Below are 17459 nucleotides of genomic sequence, written 5' to 3'. Positions count from 1 at the left end.
CAAGGAGGAGACTGGACAGCAGAAGACAAATTGAGATTGACAAGTCCCCTAGGAAGGTGAAGGACACCACCAACATCCTAACACATTGCAAAACTTAAACTCCCAAATGACTTGAGAACGGATTTTTGACATCTTTCTTAAGTGCCCTAGAAATTAAAAAGCAGCTGCAGGATGCTCCATGAACAACAACCAGAGAGTGTTCTGAGCTTAAATTCCTATTGCCTCTGTTTCTTCATCTTTAAAATAGGAATAATAACAGCATCTACCTTCCATTGTCGTGAGGATCAAAACAGGGTAATATTTGTATTGTAAAGCACTTAATATGTATACCTGACAGTAAGTGCCTTATAAATGCTGGCTATTGTTATTGTTATTGCTCCTGGAGTCTCTCTCTCCAGCCTCCCTGCACATTATTCCCTCTCCTGCCTGCTGATTTAGCCCAATTTGTCTCCTCTCTGTTCTCCACACACCACACCCCCATCTCCTTTCTCTATTCCTCTAAGACCTCCACATTACCTCACCTTTTTTTTAAAAGGCTTTATTTTGGTAATTTCTTTATCCATTCACTCATCTATCTATCCATTCAACTTTACTCCATACTTGGGGGAAATGCCCTCGTCCTTAAGCCTAATTCATTGAATCCTTTTTCTTTTGAAAGAAAACTTCCTGTAGTCTGAGATCCTTCTAACTGCCATCCCCTACCTACCATGCATTTCAGTGTAATTTATTCTCTATTTATTCTCATTATTCAGCATATATCTACACATGGCCTACCTAATCATCTTTATTAGAACATAAACTTCTTTAATTCAATTTTTGTCACTTATATTCCCAAGACCTAAAATAGTGCATGACACAATGCTTCATAAATGTTTGGAGATGATTTAATGATTGACATAAGTGCTTCGAAGAACTGCAAAGCAAAATGAAATGTCTTGAGGAATGAGGGGGAAGTTCATGACTAACTGGGAATGTTAGGATTTAAACTACCCTCTTCTAAAGGAAGGATAAGAAATTAACTGTGGGAAAGAAGGCATTTCAAGTATAGGGAGCAGAGTGAACAAATAAATGAACAGAAGCAGGAAAATCAAGGGGAAATGTTTGTGGGTTTTTTCTTTTTTCCTTTCTTTCTTTTATCTGGATCTCATTTCATTGGATGTTGAAGATTTCCAGGACGAAAACTCCCTCCAGTTTCTGAAACAGTGAAAGATTAAATAATTGGCTCGAGGTCACATAGCCAGGCCCATCAGGCCCAGGGTTTCCTTGCTCCAAAGTTGATGCTCTGGCCAGTACCATGAACTATACATATTTTATAAGAGTACATAGTTATTTGCAAGTTATTTTTTTTCCTTATGTGATTGTGAACTCCCCTTCTACTCTGACAGTCATGTCTTAATGCTTCCCCACTGCAAACTCGGCCTCCATCCATTTCTGATAGGATTTGCTTTATCTTGCTTGGGGCTCAGACTTCTACACTACTTTTTCCATTTTTTAGACTTTATTTTGGTAATTTATCCATTCATTAATTCATTTTTTAATAAATTAATATTTTATTTTCCTCTAATTACATGAAAAAACTATCTTCACCATTTTTTGCTTTTAGTTTTTTTTGGTAAGGTAATCCAGGTTGAGTGCCTTACCTAGGGTGACGCTGATGTAATATGATTTTAGGATCTCGACCTTGGGGGGGGGGTTGTATTCTAACCGTAAGTCAGTAGTCCTAAATCTTCTAACTTTGGAATCTGCCTCAGGAAATCCCCACACCCAATCTGTCAGACCACTCCTTAGCCAGATAGGTTCAGCCTCAGGAAACTCCCACAGATCAAACTCCTGAGACTGTAGTAAATAAGACCACTTCTCAATTCATTGTTGACTGGTAATCTTGTCAGTAATAATCTGGTCAACAGAGAATCAAATTCTGGAGACCACTCCTTCCTCTAGTCATTCTCACTATGATAATTAGCATATCTATGATTGAAAGCTGTATAAATCTCTTGCTTCAGTTTCTTTACTGGATTCCCTTAGAATTCAATCCATTTTGTAATGATGTTACCATTACTTTCAATAAACTTTGCTCCTTGACTAGGAGATGGGTTCAAGCCTAGAAATTCTTTTGAGACGCCTTGTGTCACTGGTCTGTGACACTTTTGGGCTCCCCCTTTCCCAACCTCAACATTTGTTGGCCCCTACAGGGAGAGTCCTGTGTCCTTTGGCTTAATTTCCTCCTTGTCAAGGTAAGCCTCCCATTCCCCCCCCCCCCCCAATCCTGTAGCAAGAGCTCTCTAAGCCACTGGCAGAAGACTTGACTGGATCATCATGAGCAATGCTTAGCATAAAACATGCTATTTGAATGTTAACTGCTTTATTGGTTACAATTGCTTCATATTTGATAACTTTATGGGTTTTTTTTTTAATGTGACCAACAGAGAAATGATTTCTATGTGTGTGTAAAGTAATTTGGAAGTTTGATATGTGATAGTAAAAAGCAATTTTAAAGGAAAGCCCACTGAAGGGATTATTTGCACTGATAATGTTAACAGAAGAGTTTTGCAACTTTAGGAAAACACTACTTTAAAAACTCTACTTTTCTAGAGTCAGATTTCTGAAGGCGCTGTCAGTAAAAACTGATACCTTAACCCTTTTCCTGGCTCACAGAAGAGAAGTTTTTCATGAATTGGCAAATAATCAAATTGCAATTCAGTTTGTCTAGGCTCATTAACTAAAATTAATTTAAAAATCTGTTTTATCTCAATTTTAAAAATTGTCTTGTTTCCTCCTTAAAACAAAAGGGAAACTTATTTAAGGGGATAGAGACTAAAGCTAAAATTGTTTGGCTATTACTTAGGAAAATTCTAAAATTGTTAACTGAATTACTTGGAATTATTGTCATCATGTTAAGCCTTATCTCTGAGTATGAGGTGTGAACTCCATTCCCCCTTCCCAGATTGGGGGGAGGTATTAAACAGCACAGCGAGCTCAGTCCCTTCCCTGGGGTCTCTGTCAAGCTTGTCTAGCATTTTTCATTTTGGGTCCTTTGGAATTGTCTTAGATGGTTATATTGAAAAAGTAGCCAAGTCTTTCACAGTTGATCATCATTAAAATATTTCTGTTAGTATAGATAATGTTCTCCTGGTCCTGCTCAATTAATTTTGTATCAGCCATATAACCTTCTCAGGTTTTCCTGAATCCTGCTTGTATCATTTTTTAATGTTAATTTACAGTTTTTTTATTTAACATTTTATTTTTCCCAATTTCATGGAAAGCATTTATTTTTAAGACTTTGAGTTCCAGATTCTCTTCTTTCTTCCCTTCCCACCTTCTATCTCTTGTTGAGGAGGCAATGTGAAGTTGTGCAAAACATTTCCATATAAATCATGTTGCAAATGAAAACATAGATCTCCCTTTTCCCTTCCAAAAAAAAAACATTCAAGAAAAATAAAGTTAAAAAAAAGATGCTTCGATATGTATTCAGACACAGTCAGTTTTTTCTCTGAGTATGGATAGCATTTATCATAAGTTCTTCAGAGTAGTCTTGGATCATTGTATTGCAAAGTCATTCACAGTTGAGCATCCCATAGTAGTGCTATTTATAAAGTACATTTCATGGAGGACTTTCCAGATTTTTCTGAGAGCATCATATTCACCATTTCATGTAGAACAATAGAATTCCATCATAATCATATATCACAAGAAAGCAAGAAAAATAAAACCTCATACAAATACATATAGTTAAGCAAAACAAGTTTCTACATTGAGCATGTTCACAAATTATAACTTGATCTGCTCTCAGAGCCTATCAATCAACACTGTCAGGAGATAGAACCTTGTTTCATCATCAACTGTCTGGAATCATGTTTGGTCTTTGTGGTGATCAGCATTCCTAAGTCTTTTGAAATTTGTTTTGTTGTAGAAATTTTTTTCCTGACTTATAGGAACTGATGCTGAGTAAAATGAGCAGAATCAGGAGATCACTGTACATGGCAACAAGAAGATTATAAGATGATCAATTCTGATGGAAATGGCTCTGGTCAACAATGAGATGATTCAGACCAGTTCCAATGATCTTGTGATGAAAAGAGCCTCAACACCCAGAGGGAGGATTGTGGGAACTAAGTGTGGTTCACATCATAACATTCTCACTCTTTATGTTGTTTGCTCGCTTTTTGTTTTCTTTCTCAGTTTCTTTTTTCCTTCTTGATCCGATTTTTTCTTGTGCAGCAAGATAACTATATAAATATGTACACATATATTGGATTTAACATATTTAACATGTATTGGACTACATGACATCTAGGGCAGGTGGAGGGGGGAAGGAGGGGAAAATTTGGAACAGAAGGTTTTGCAATTGTCAATGCTGAAAAAATTACCTATGTATATGTTTTGTAAATAAAATAGCTTTAATAAAAAAAAAAAGGAGAGAAATTGTTCTCTTGACTCTACTCCCTTCTGTATCAGTTCATACAAGTCTTCCTAGGTTTCTCTGAAATTATCCCCTTTATCATACAGCACTGCAGTATTCCATCACAATCATATACCACAACTCTTTAGCCATTCTCCAATTGATGGAGATTCTCCAATTTCAGTTTCCAGTTCTTTGCCACCACAAAAAGAGCTGCTATAAATATTTTTTGTCCCTTTGGGTCCTTTTTCTCTTTCTTTGATCTATTTGGGATGTAGACCTAATAGCAGTTTTTCTGGGTTAAAGGGTATATGAGGTTTAATATTTTTTGGGGTATAATTCCAAATTGGCTCGCTTGAATTTGTAATTCCCAATTCTTAGCAGTGTCTAGCATATAATAAGCATTCAATTAATGTGTATAGCATTATTGTATATAGCACAGCTCCTGGCACATGGTAAATACTTAATAAATATTTATTGCCTGCCTGTCTGCCTGCCTAGCTGTTGTAAAGTACACAGAAGGGATTAAGGTGAGAAAGGTCGCATCTCCTCTCATCCTTGTTTGGGTTGCAAATTATGTCTAATATTAGTATCAGGTTAACAGATCATCCAAAGTATATTTGTGGCCCCAGACAGCATGTATTGGTAAATGGCATAGTCTCATTTTAATGATCTGCAAATGAATTAGGGTTGGGGAGGAGCAAATCACTGGTTAGGTCGAGGTTTGGCAGAGATGGGAGCAGTGGAAAGTGGCTGAGGAAAAGTACAAAGAATATAGGAAAAGCAAGGGGAGAAGGGGTAGGGAGGGAGGAAAGTGACAGCCTTGCAAACCCAAATCCATTAACCCAGGAAATTCATACAATCCCCAGAGCTACGTAAATGCTTGAAAGTGGATTTAATTCGTATGTGGTGGAGTGGGTTGCTCTGAAGTCCATCTCCTTTGTGATCCATCTTGTTGCCAGGCAACGTTAAAATTGCCAGCCTTGCTCTGGAACATGGCAGGGCTCCCTCAGCAGGACTTTAGATTTCCCTTGGTGGACTCACCCCGAAACAAGGGCGATTTCTTGGAGCAGCTATCTGCATTCAGGTCAGTCCCCTGTCCCCCGTGGTAGATGCCCCATGGAACAGCCAAGTGCCTCAGTTCTGCCCCTCCTTCCCTTCTAAAGGAAAAATGATCAGAGGCTCAGAGGGGAAAGGGATGTGAGGATGACAGGGTCAGCAAGCAGAAAGGGCTCAGGAAGGCTCACTACCAGCCCCCAAAGGGCCATTCTGAATGGGATATCCAAGGGGCACAAGGGCACAATGGAAAAGGATAAAGGGGGGATTCTAAGATTCAGGTACCCGCAGGATGCTTACAGCATCACCAAGGCAACGGGTTCCTGGAGTCAAGAACGCGCATCTGCCTGAGTTCAAATCCAGTCTCAGACACTAGCTGGGTGACTCTGGGCAAGTCACCGATCCTTATTTCCTTCTCTGTAAAATGAGCTGGAGACAAGAATTCTAAGGATGGGGGAGAGCCAGAGACAATGACAAGAGATGGAGAGTTATGTGAGAGGAGCAGGGAAGAAGCCCTGGCCTGGAGAGGACATGGGGAGGCTACAGTGGTGGGACAAGCTTAGGTTATAAAGGGCTTGGAAAGCCAAGCTGAGGATTGTTACCTGTGGCCCAGGAGGAAACAAAGACCATTAGAGATCAATGGGTTCAGGAGTTCTTCCTCTTTCTTTTGTGTCCTAGATGATTGCTTCCACAGTCTAATGGATCTCTTCTCAATTACATTTTTAAGTGCAGAAAGTAAAATACATAGGGCTATAAAGGAAGTAACATGATATTGAAATTATTAAGACATTAAAATATCAAGATCTTAAAAATTATTAAATACATGAAGATTATAAGATATTAAAATATTAAAGATGCTAAAATCATGATGATATTAAAGATTACAAGATACTAAAATCATTGAGATATTAAAGATATCAGATATTAAAGATTATAAGATATTAAAATATTAAAGATGCCAAAATCATGATGATATTAAAGATTACAAGATACTAAAATCATTGATATATTAAAGATATCAGATATTGAAGTTTATAAGATATTAAAATATTAAAGATGCTAAAAGCATGACATATTAAAGATTACAAGATATTAAAATCATTGTGATATTAAATATATTAGAAATTAAAGATTGTAAAGATGTAAGGATTATCAGATAATAAGGATTATTAAAATTAAGATATATTAAAAAACCCAAAAAACAGTTTACAGGTTAAGAACCCCCCATTTACAGATGAGAATGTTGAGGACCAGAAAGGGAAGACTTGTCCAAGACTGCAGATCTAGGAAGTGGCACAGCTGGAATTTGAAGGAAGGTCTGGGAGATTTCTGATCTAGTTTTTAAAATTAGCTTTTATTAAGAATCTGCTATTTGCAAGGAGAGCCACTAGGTGGCAGCGTAGTGCACACAGCACCTAGCCTGGAATTAGGACTCATTCTTTTACTGACTGTGGTGATCTTGAGCAAGTCACTTTACCCTGTCTGCCTCAGTTTTTTCATCTGTAAAATGGACTGGAAAAGGAAATAATGGCAAACCACTTCAATATCTTTGTAAAGATAGGGCCATAAAGGGTTGGATGTGACTGAAAAAGACTGGATGAGAGCAATAATTTGTAAGGTTTTTCCAGGACCCGGGGCTTAAGAGGTAAGGGAAAGGCAAAAAAGGGGCAAGGTCTTCTGGGAGAGGAGTCTGGGTCTGGTTCTGGTACAGATTTAAAAGTGAGGCTGATGATTTGGTTTAAAGTCTTGTGAATGATGGAGTGGGAATATTTGGAGTCAAGAAGACTCTAATCTGGGCCCTGTCATTAACATCAAAGAAAAAGTATTAATACTCTTGTCTGCAGCTTCTGGCTCATGTCTGACAGATGCGGTTTTGTTCGATTTAATAGGAATCTAATAATAGCTAACCCTTCTATAGCACGACACGATGTGCCACGCACCGTGCTGCACGCTTTACAATTACGATTATCTCTCTAGTCCTTACAACGACCATGGGAGGTGGGTGCTGTTACTGTCCCCATTTTACAGATGGGGAAACTAAGGCAGGCGGGTCAATGACTCGTGATCACACAGCTAGTAAGTGGCTGGATTTGAGTTCAGATTTTCCTGACTCCAGACCTGGTGCTCTATCCACTGTGCCAGCAATATCCACACATTTCTACCATGGTCTCCCGTGCCCTCTGACATGGCTCTTTACCCTAAGATGAACTGAGCATCCAAGCAATCTGGACTGGTTCAAGGAGTAAACAAATGTACCTTCTCCCTTTATCAGTATCTTTTTTTTTTTTTTTTTTTTTTTTTTTTGAGGCTGGGGTTAAGTGACTTGCCCAGGGTCACACAGCTAGGAGGTGTTAAGTGTCTGAGACCAGATTTGAATTCAGGTCCTCCTGACTTCAGGGCTGGTGCCCTATCCACTGCGCCACCTAGCTGCCCCCCTTTATCAGTATCTTAATTTTTTCTCTGTAGAAAGGGGGACCAATAAATCAATCGCTTCATAGGTGGGGAAGGCAAATGATGTAAATGAAATACTGGCAGCAGTATTTCTCCTCTTCTCTCTTCCGTGGCCCACAGACCGTGATGTCCAAAGCCCTTTGCTACATCCCCAAGTACTCCAAACATGTTCATCCCCACCCCAGTGTGAGAAAGTTCTGCCTCTAATCAATGTCATATAAGGGTGTATGGGGGTGTGTGTGTAGCAATCCATCCCTTCCATTTGTTTTGCTCCGGTTAAGTCCCATGGACTTCCTTTCTGGGCTTTCCCTCAAACATGCTAAATAAAAGGGCCTTCTGCTTTCACACAATCCTAGGTTTACATTTGGAAAGGCCCTTTAAAGGTGCTGAGTATAATCCTATTATTTTACTTTCACCCAGAATAGTAAAATGATTTGCCCAGACTCTTAGGGACAATAAGTGTCTGAGGAGGAATTGGAGCCGGGCCCCTCCAGGCCACAGATATCTAACTCACTGGTTTATCTAATTATCCTGAGAAGTCCCTCTAGTGCCAGCGAGAACCTTGACAGTAATCTCTGTGAAGTTTTCTATCTCTCTGACCCAGAGTTTCCTCTTTAGTAAAATGACTCTAGCTGATCAGTCCCCAAGAGTTTTTAACTCTCATCTTTATGCAGATGATTCCCGGATGTACACACCCAGCCCTAGTTTCTACCCTGAGCTGCGGTCCTTCCTCCGCCATTGCCTGTTGGACACCTCACATTCCACATGTACAAAACCTCTCCCCTCTTATGAGTTTCCCTGTTACTGTTCAGGACGCTCCCATTATCTCGGGCACCCAGGCTCATCATTGTGACCTGTCACATTTGGCTCCTCACTCACATCCTATCAGTTGCCACATTTTTTAATTTCTCTTCCTTTATTACAACTCTCACACACAAGATGACACAATGGAGGGAGCGCTAAATTTAGTGGAAGAAAGAGCGCAGTTCAAATCCTATCTCAGACACTCACTAGCTATTTGATCCTAGCTAAGTCACTCAGTCTAATTTTCCTCCTCTGTAAAATGGAGATAATAATAGCACCTGCCTCACAGAGTTGTTGTGAGAACCCCATAACATCCTAATATATGTAAAATACTTTGCAAAAGTATTTTTAGTTAATTATTATATCCCACTCTTAAGATAGATTTCTATTTAGTCTCTTTGCCTCAATCCTCCCCTGCTCCAGTCATCATCCTCCCCGTTATTGAAGTAATTGTTCCCAGTCAAAGGCCGAACACGTGACCTAATAATCAATAAACTCCAGAGGCTTACTATTTCTTTCAGAATAAAGTAGCACCTGCTCTTTGGGCATTTAAAGCTCTTTTTTAACCCCATCTTGTCTTATATTTTCAATCTTGTATTTTAATCTCTTCTAGGCCCGTTAAATGGCACAGTAGCTAGAGTGCCTGGTCTGGAATCAGGAAGTCCCAAGTTCAAAATCTGACCTCAGACATTTACTAGCTCTATGTCCTTGGTAAAATCAACTAACTCTTGTTGTTTGCTTACATTTTGCTTTTTTTTTTTTTTTTTTCTCATTTTTTTCCTTTTTGATCTGATTTTTCTTGTGCACCAAGATAATTGTATAAATATGTACACATATGTTGGATTTAACATATATTTTAACATGTTTAACATATATTGGATTACTTGCCATCTAAGAGAGTGGGTGGAGGGAAGGAGGGGAAAATTTGGAACACAAGGTCTTGCAAGGGTCAATGTCGAAAAATTAGCCATGCATAGGCTTTGAAAAGAAAAAACTTTAATAAAAAAGTGAATTAACTCTGTTTACCTCAGTTTCCTCATCTGTCAAATGAGCTGGAGAAGGAAATGGACAGTTGCTCCAGTATCTTTGTCCAGAAAACCCTTAATGGGGTCACAAGGAATCAATTAATTGGCTAATTAATAACACACATTGCACCTTCCAGCTTCATTGTCTAATTTGCTGTTTCTTGTAAAGGGCATCCATCTTCCCCGTCTAGATTTTTCCTGACTGTTCCCCATGCCCAGAATCCTTCACCTTTGCTTCCTGGTTTCTCTAGTTTCTTTCAGCCCAAATCCTACCTTCTACTGGGGGTTTTTCCCTTTCTTCCCCCATCTCTAGCTCCTAGCATCTTTCTTCTGAAAGAATTTATTCTCTACTCTGTATATTTCTTATATATATACTCTTTGTTTCCATGTTAAGTTCTCCATGAGAATAGGGGCTTTTTGAGGGCACAGGTTTTGTTTTTGCCTTTCTTTGCCCCTCCGGAGCTTAGCACAGTGCCTGAAACGTAGTATGTGTTTAATAAATGGGGTTTTGTTGATTGATCTAGGGCCACTTTCAGCTCTAGACCCTGATTCTATGATTCATCACACTAAGCCTCCTCCTAGCCCTGTACCCACACTCTATGGGGGATTCCGATGTCTCAGAAGCAGTACCTTACCCTTTAAGCTTGCCTTCTAGTCAGGTAGACAATCTGGACACCCATAACATCATTAGAGAACAGTAAGAGACAACATATGATTCAGCTTTTGATGGCTCTACTAAGATAATAAATACTGTAGGAGTTCTGAGAAGAGGATGAGAGGGAAAGTGGGTTGAGGGGGAGGAATCTGTGTGGGCTGGAGTTATCCTGAAAGACTTCAAGTAGCAGACAAGGCTGCTGGCTGAGAAATGGAGCCTGAGATGGCTTGGTTTTTGTCTGTAGTCAGGAAGACAGAGCATTTCATTCCCCTCAGGCTCCATCATTCTTTGAAAAATGGCTTCAGAGAAGATGAAGGGTGGGGTTTCAGGAGAGAAAGGGAAAAGGCTGAGGTATCGATCCATGTGGCCAAACAGTGTAGGAAAATATCAATGTTGCTTGTACCATCAATCACTAAAAAAAATCTGCACGGGCCCCAAGCCTTCCAGATAACATAACTAGGATGGGTTAATCAAGGAAGATATGGCAGCCGGGGCCCTGGAGCCCAAGTGCCCATTACAACTTATTTATCTGTCTGAAATGACTCACTCACCCTTCTTAACCTGGTTTTCCATCTGTTTCTGGTGCTGATACTAATATACCTCCTTCCGCATCCCCAAGATGCCCCCAATTCCCACCAACTCCAGGATGTTAAGATTCTCAGAGAATAGAGTTGGATTGGACTTTTTTTTTTTCAGTGCCCTAAATTTAACCAGCTAGAATTTTCTTTTAAGTAGGATAGCATCCTATTCAACCTTTTGAATTGAAGGATTTGCCCTTTAATGAAAAATGTGCATTTTGTCACAAGTAAGGAACAGAATATCCTCTACTTGGATGGCCTCCAGAAAAGCAAGGTTCCTTTTTGGTACTTTGTGCTTAGCATGAAGCTAAGGCAGAAACTGCAACATATAACAGATGGATGTGACCAGCTGGAGGCACCAAGAGACGGTCTTCAGCCTGTTGGGTAGATTTAAGGGAAAACATGGAGGACAAGTACATGCACTAGTGTTTTAGCACAGCTATCGGCACATAGAAGGTACTTAATAAATGCCTGTTGAGTGGACTCCATCAGTGGTGCAAATAGGGGATGAGGGGAAAGGGAATAAGCATTTATTAAGCACTTACTGGGTTCTAGGCACTTTGTAAGTGCTTTACAAACATCTCTTGATTTGACTCTTACAGTAATCTTATGTAGTGGATGCTGTTATGATCCCTATTTTACAGTTGAAGAAACTGAGGCAGATTTAGTCAGATTATTATGGCTAGGAAGTGTTTGAAGTCAGATTTGAGTCTTTCCATTGTGTCTCTTAGTTGCCATTGGTAGCCTCAAGGACAAAATCAAAGGCTCCTGTGACAGGTTAAACCATATAGTAGGAGAACCAGAGGAACTTGAATGTTGGAAACTATTCCTTTCTTTAATGAAATTTTAGTTTCTAGTTACTAAAAGTTAGAACAAAAAAGGCCAGAAAGCAGATAATTCTCGGGGTATTGTAAGGTGTTTAATGAAACTTATTCTGTGATGGAATACTACTGTGCTAGAAGAAATAATGAGCTAGTTGATTTTAGAAAAACATGCAAAGATTTGCATGAAGCAGTGAAAAGTAAAATGAACAGAACCAACAGAGCATCGTATTCAGCAATATTGTTGGAAGAACAACTGTGAAGGACCAAGTTATTCTGAGTATTATATATTCTGAGTACTCAACAAGACTACAAAAGACCTATGAAGGAAGATACTACTCACCTTCAGAGAAAGAACTGATTAACAGAAGTATTCATGTATGGTTTTACATATATATGCATATATGTATATATACACACATGTATTTGTATATATATATATTTGTGTCAAATATTGCCTTCTCTGGGGGGAGTGGGAAGGGAGGAAGGGAGACAGTTCGAACTTTAAATGTAGCCAAAAAAATTTAATTTAATTTAAAAATAGGAACAGATGGAAGGAAAATGATAATAATTTTTTTTTTTTGGACACAGAAGGCATGTTCTCTGGTACTTAATAATCGATTGACTCTGTGGGGAAAAGAAAACAAAAACTGAAAATGTATATTTAATGAATAACCATGTACCATTAAAAATGCTTGTTCCCTTCCTCCCCTTCTCCTACTTGCACTACTGATCAAGTTAAGTCAAGAGGCCTTTATTAACTGCCTCCTCAGTCGCACTATATTTCTTTCCTTTTGGAAGAAAGGTGGGGGACTAGTGCAGTAAAAAGTTGTATATTTTGTCTGATGGGATTCATGGATCAGATTTTTTTTCCCTAAAGTTTGTCTTTTAGTTGAGAGGAGGTATAATTAACTTCTTCAGAGTCAGAAGTCCTTCATGACAACCCCTTCATGGCTCACAAAGTGTTTTTTATACACATTTCTCTTGGACCTTCACAACAATCCTCTGAGAAAGGCAGTACATTAAAATAATTATTCCTATTTTACATATAAAGAAAGTGACTTAAAGAACACTGTGAAATGACCTAGACCAAGTTACTAATGGCAGTCATCTAATTCCAAATCCAGTGTTTGTCTCCTTTTTCTTTGAGAAATTCACCAGAGGTAACACAGAAATGGGTAGCTAAGTGGCGCGTTGGAGAGAGAGAGAGGGCTGATCCTGGAGTCAGGAAGACACACATTTATGACTTCAAATCTGGCCTCAGACACTTCCTACCTGTAAGTCACTTAACCCTGTTTGCCTCTGCTCTGAATTGGAGAAGGAAATGGCAAACCCCTCCATTGTCTCTGCCAAGAAAACCCCAAATGGTGATGAGTTGGACACAACTGAGCCAAAGAGCAAAGAATTGGAAACAAAGTGGGGAATGGAGGAAGAGACTGGCATGTGAATTGAATAGAATAATGCTGTACAATACAAAGGTTTGAATACAAGGAATCTAGAGAAACCTGGAAGACTTGTATCAACCAATGCAGAGGGAAAGAAGCAGAACCAGTACAACACACACAAAGACTGCAACAATGTTAATGAAAAGATGACATTCTTTCCTATATCTTTTGCATTGTTTCTCCTCCACCTTCCCCTGCTTTCTTCCTAGTCTAAGCAACTAAAGTGTTTTGCTTTCCCCCCTCAGGCTAATTCATGGGGATTTATGAACTTTGCTCAGAACAATAAATACTCCTGGGGTGGGGGAAGTGGGAAAGATAATGAACTATGCTTCTTCTCTTGGTAGACGGGTGGGGGACTAAGAGAAGAAGATTGTAAACATTGTTTTGCATGAATTATAATCCCAGGAGAGATTCAATTGTAGTAGCTAGTGGAAGGGAAAGGGTTGTTCTAATGATGATATTAAGGTAGTAAACAAATGATATGTCTTTTCTTTTTTTAAATAAAAATTTAGAAGGGAATGTGGGTTTAGGTCTTGAGGAGGAAGTAAGTCATCAAACAATTAAAAAAATAATTTTGACTAAAGAAAGAGTGTTATTGAGAATTCTTCCTTATGCTAGAAAAGTTTAAGGTATATCTCTGTTCATTCAATGAAAATTTGTTGAAAATCACCCAGAAAAGGGAGAAGGGGAGGTCCTTATTGTCAAAGAAAACATTCCAGTTGAGGAGACCCATGGGGGTGATTTTAGGTACAAAGAACATAAAATAATCAATGTGCATAAATGTTTTGCCATTAACTAATATTTCTGGGACTTTAGGCAAGTTTTTAACTTTTCTTGACTTCAGCTTTCCCCTCTTCAAAACCAGTATATTGAGTTAAATGAACACTTAAGACTTTTCCAGATTTAGTAACTGGTCAGACTTTGAATAATCAGTAGCTTGAGGCTCATTAGACATTGAGAAAACCAGGTGGGTCTTGGAGTCAGATATCTATTGTCTGTAGGGGATGTTTAGGGAAGACTAGCATCTGTAGTGTAGGGCCTTGCCAAGACCCTGTGGTGTCTACCTTTATACAGCTCTCATCTGTGGCTCCAAGAAATAGTAGCATTTGCAGAGATTGCACTACGGTACACTCTTATGGTGGATGAGCTAAACCAGGTTAAGGGAAGTCCATTGGTGAGTTAGGGGGATGCCTATCCCAGACGTGTGAAGATTTTCTCCAGTAAAATGGGCAGATGGGAACAATTTACTCCAACAGTCACTATGAAGACATTGAAGATGCCAGAGTCATCCCCTGCATCCCAGTCTAATGGACTTTTGTCCTGCCACTGGACTATGATGACCTTGGAAGAGAAAATAAGGCTGATGGTTTTGCTGAACTCTATCTCAAATCCAATTCACCACACCTGTGATGTCACTGGTCCTTTTGGAAGATGAGGATTGAACAGTGACTGTGTGAACCTAGGCAAATCACTTAATATTTTTGTTTCAGGTGCTTTCACCGTAAATGGGGATAATAGCACCCACCCTTCAAGGTTATGAGGATCAAATGAGATAATATGCCAGAAAAAAAAAAGATTCTTAGCACTTCGTCTTATATATGGTAGAAAGTTTATTGAGTTGGAGCCATTGTGAAATTCAGAGGATAGGAATATGTGGATAATAAGGGGAATTTAGGTGATGTAATAGAGCAAACCCAAGCTATTCTTATATAGATTTCTTAAGTCACGTGCAGAGGATAGCCAAGGAGAGAGATCTTTAATGTGGGACACAAGATGGATCAATGGTGGAAAGCAATGAGAGGAGACTGGAAAAGCATGGGCCAGGGAGTATTGGTGCTAGAGTAGAGACACCAAAGCCACTTTTGAGTGTTCTGGGTCCCTTGATTCCCAAGCTACTGGCGGGACTTTGTTATTGACAGTATCTTCCCATAGTTTAATGAAGATGCCATTTAGGGATGGTAACAAAGTAAGCACATTTCCTTCAGATTGACACTACTCAAGACATTGGCATAAATGGTGTTTGTTTAATAATACTGTGATTTATCACAGAGTCTGGGAGAGCTTGCTTGATTTCTAGAGTAAACTGAACATCAAGAACTAGAGAGAGAAAAAAAAAATGTTCCAGACAGGTTGCAGATGTTCTCAGATAAAATATTTCTTTGAGGGTAAGAAAAAAAAGTGTAAGTTTGCATCCAAGGTTAAAAAAAAAAAAAAAAAAAAAAGAAGTGTCTAGCCAGATTTATTTGTGGTGCTATTCCCATTTAAAAAGTTCTGTTTATAATCTTCTCTTTACAATTTAGAGAGCATTTTTAAAATATGATGGCTCTTTTGATCATCACAACCATCCTGGGAGGCAGGTGCGGGCAGGGGCGATTATCTCTATTTTACAGATAAGGAAACTGAGTCTCAGAGAAGTTAATAGTTTGCCCAAGGGGCAAGGGTAGAGAAGAAAAGGGAATAAATATTTATATAGCTCTTGCTATGTGCTAGACACTGTACAAAGCCCTTTATAAATATTATACCATTTGGGGCAGCTAGGTGATGCAGTGGATAGAGCACCACCCCTGAATTTAGGAGATCTGGGTTCAATTTTGACTTCAGTCATTTAATATCTCCTAACTCTGGGCAAATCACTTAATCTCAATTGCCTCAGGGAAAAAAAGTATACCATTTGATCATCACAACAACCCTGAGAGTTAGGTCCTGGATTATTTCCCACTTTACAGCTGAGGTAACTGAGGCAAATGGAAATTAAGTGCCTGGCCCAGCATCACATAGCTCTTAGGAGTCTGAGGCTGATTTGAACTCAAATCATTCTTATTCCAGGCCTGATGCTCTTACCTGTCATTTAGCAGCTTCAAGGTTACAACTTAGAGATCAACCTGGGACCTGAACTAAGGTCTTCTGACTTTGAATCGATCAATTCAAAAAAGTCTTTTTATATCTTTTTTTTGAAATCATCCATTTCTTCATTTCTTACAACATAATAATATCCCCTCACATTCATATAGTCTGACATGCAGTCATTTCCCAATTGTTGCAAATCTTTTTAGTTTCCAGTTTTTAACCATCATAAAAAAGAACAGCTATAAATATTTTTGCACATAAAGGATATTTTCCTCTTTCTTTGATCACTTTTGGGAAGAGGAATAGCACTGGTATAGGTGGGTCAAGAGTACAAACTGTTTGTTATTTTTGTGTGTGTATAATTACAAATTTCTTTCCAGGATGGTTCTATCCATTTACATGTCCACCAAGAATGGACACCATTTAAATCTTTCTTTTACTTAATTTAAAAAAGTAAACAAAAATCTACTTTCTCTCCCTTCCATCTTTTCCATCCCCCTTGAAAAAGAAATCAAAACCAATCTTCCTAATAGACATGTTCAAGCAAAATAAATTCACACATTCCCATTTTTAAAAATTCCCATCTTCAAGTTCATCATAATGGGACTCCATTCCTCCCCCCAATAGTATTCTTCTTCATTTTTTCAGTTACATGTAAAGATAGTTTTCAACATTCATTTTTGTAAGATTTTAAGTTCCAATTTTTTTCCTCCCTCCTTTAACTCCTTTCCCCAAGACAACAAACAACCTGATGTGGATTATACATCTATAATCATTTTAATCACATTTCTATATTTGTTATGTTGAGAAAGAAAAAGCAAAAAAAAAAAAAAAAAAAAAGTGAAAATAGTACGGTTCAATCCACATTCGGTCTCCATAGTTTTCCCTCTGGTGGTGGATGGAATTTTCCATATGAGACTCCATTTTTTAAAGACAGTGTGGGATGAATTAGAAGCAAAGTTTATCCCGGGCAGGGACTGTTTTTGATTTTCTTTGTATCTCCCTAGGATCAGCACTGTGCCTGGCAGACAGTAAACAATAAGTACTTCTGGACCAACTGACTGATTGACTCATTAATTTGGACTATAGTTGCCTCCATCATGGATTCACTTTTCAGGTTTATTCTCTAATAATTAAAATTTTAGAAATGGGATAAATTAAAATAATAAATTAACTCATGATAAATTAAAACTTTGATAAATTAAAATTTGACTTTCATCAAATTGACAAAGATAGTAAAGGACAATAAAGTTCAATGTTAGTGTGACTGGTAAAATAGATCTCATATTAAAAACATGTGACATAGTGAAGAAAATACTAATTCAAGAGTCAGGGGATCTGGGTTCAAAACACATCTCAAACATATTACTCCTATGAC

This window comes from Sminthopsis crassicaudata, chromosome 2, assembly GCF_048593235.1.
Source record: "Sminthopsis crassicaudata isolate SCR6 chromosome 2, ASM4859323v1, whole genome shotgun sequence".
Classification (NCBI taxonomy): domain Eukaryota; kingdom Metazoa; phylum Chordata; class Mammalia; order Dasyuromorphia; family Dasyuridae; genus Sminthopsis; species Sminthopsis crassicaudata.
Note: the sequence above shows the minus strand (reverse complement) of the source record.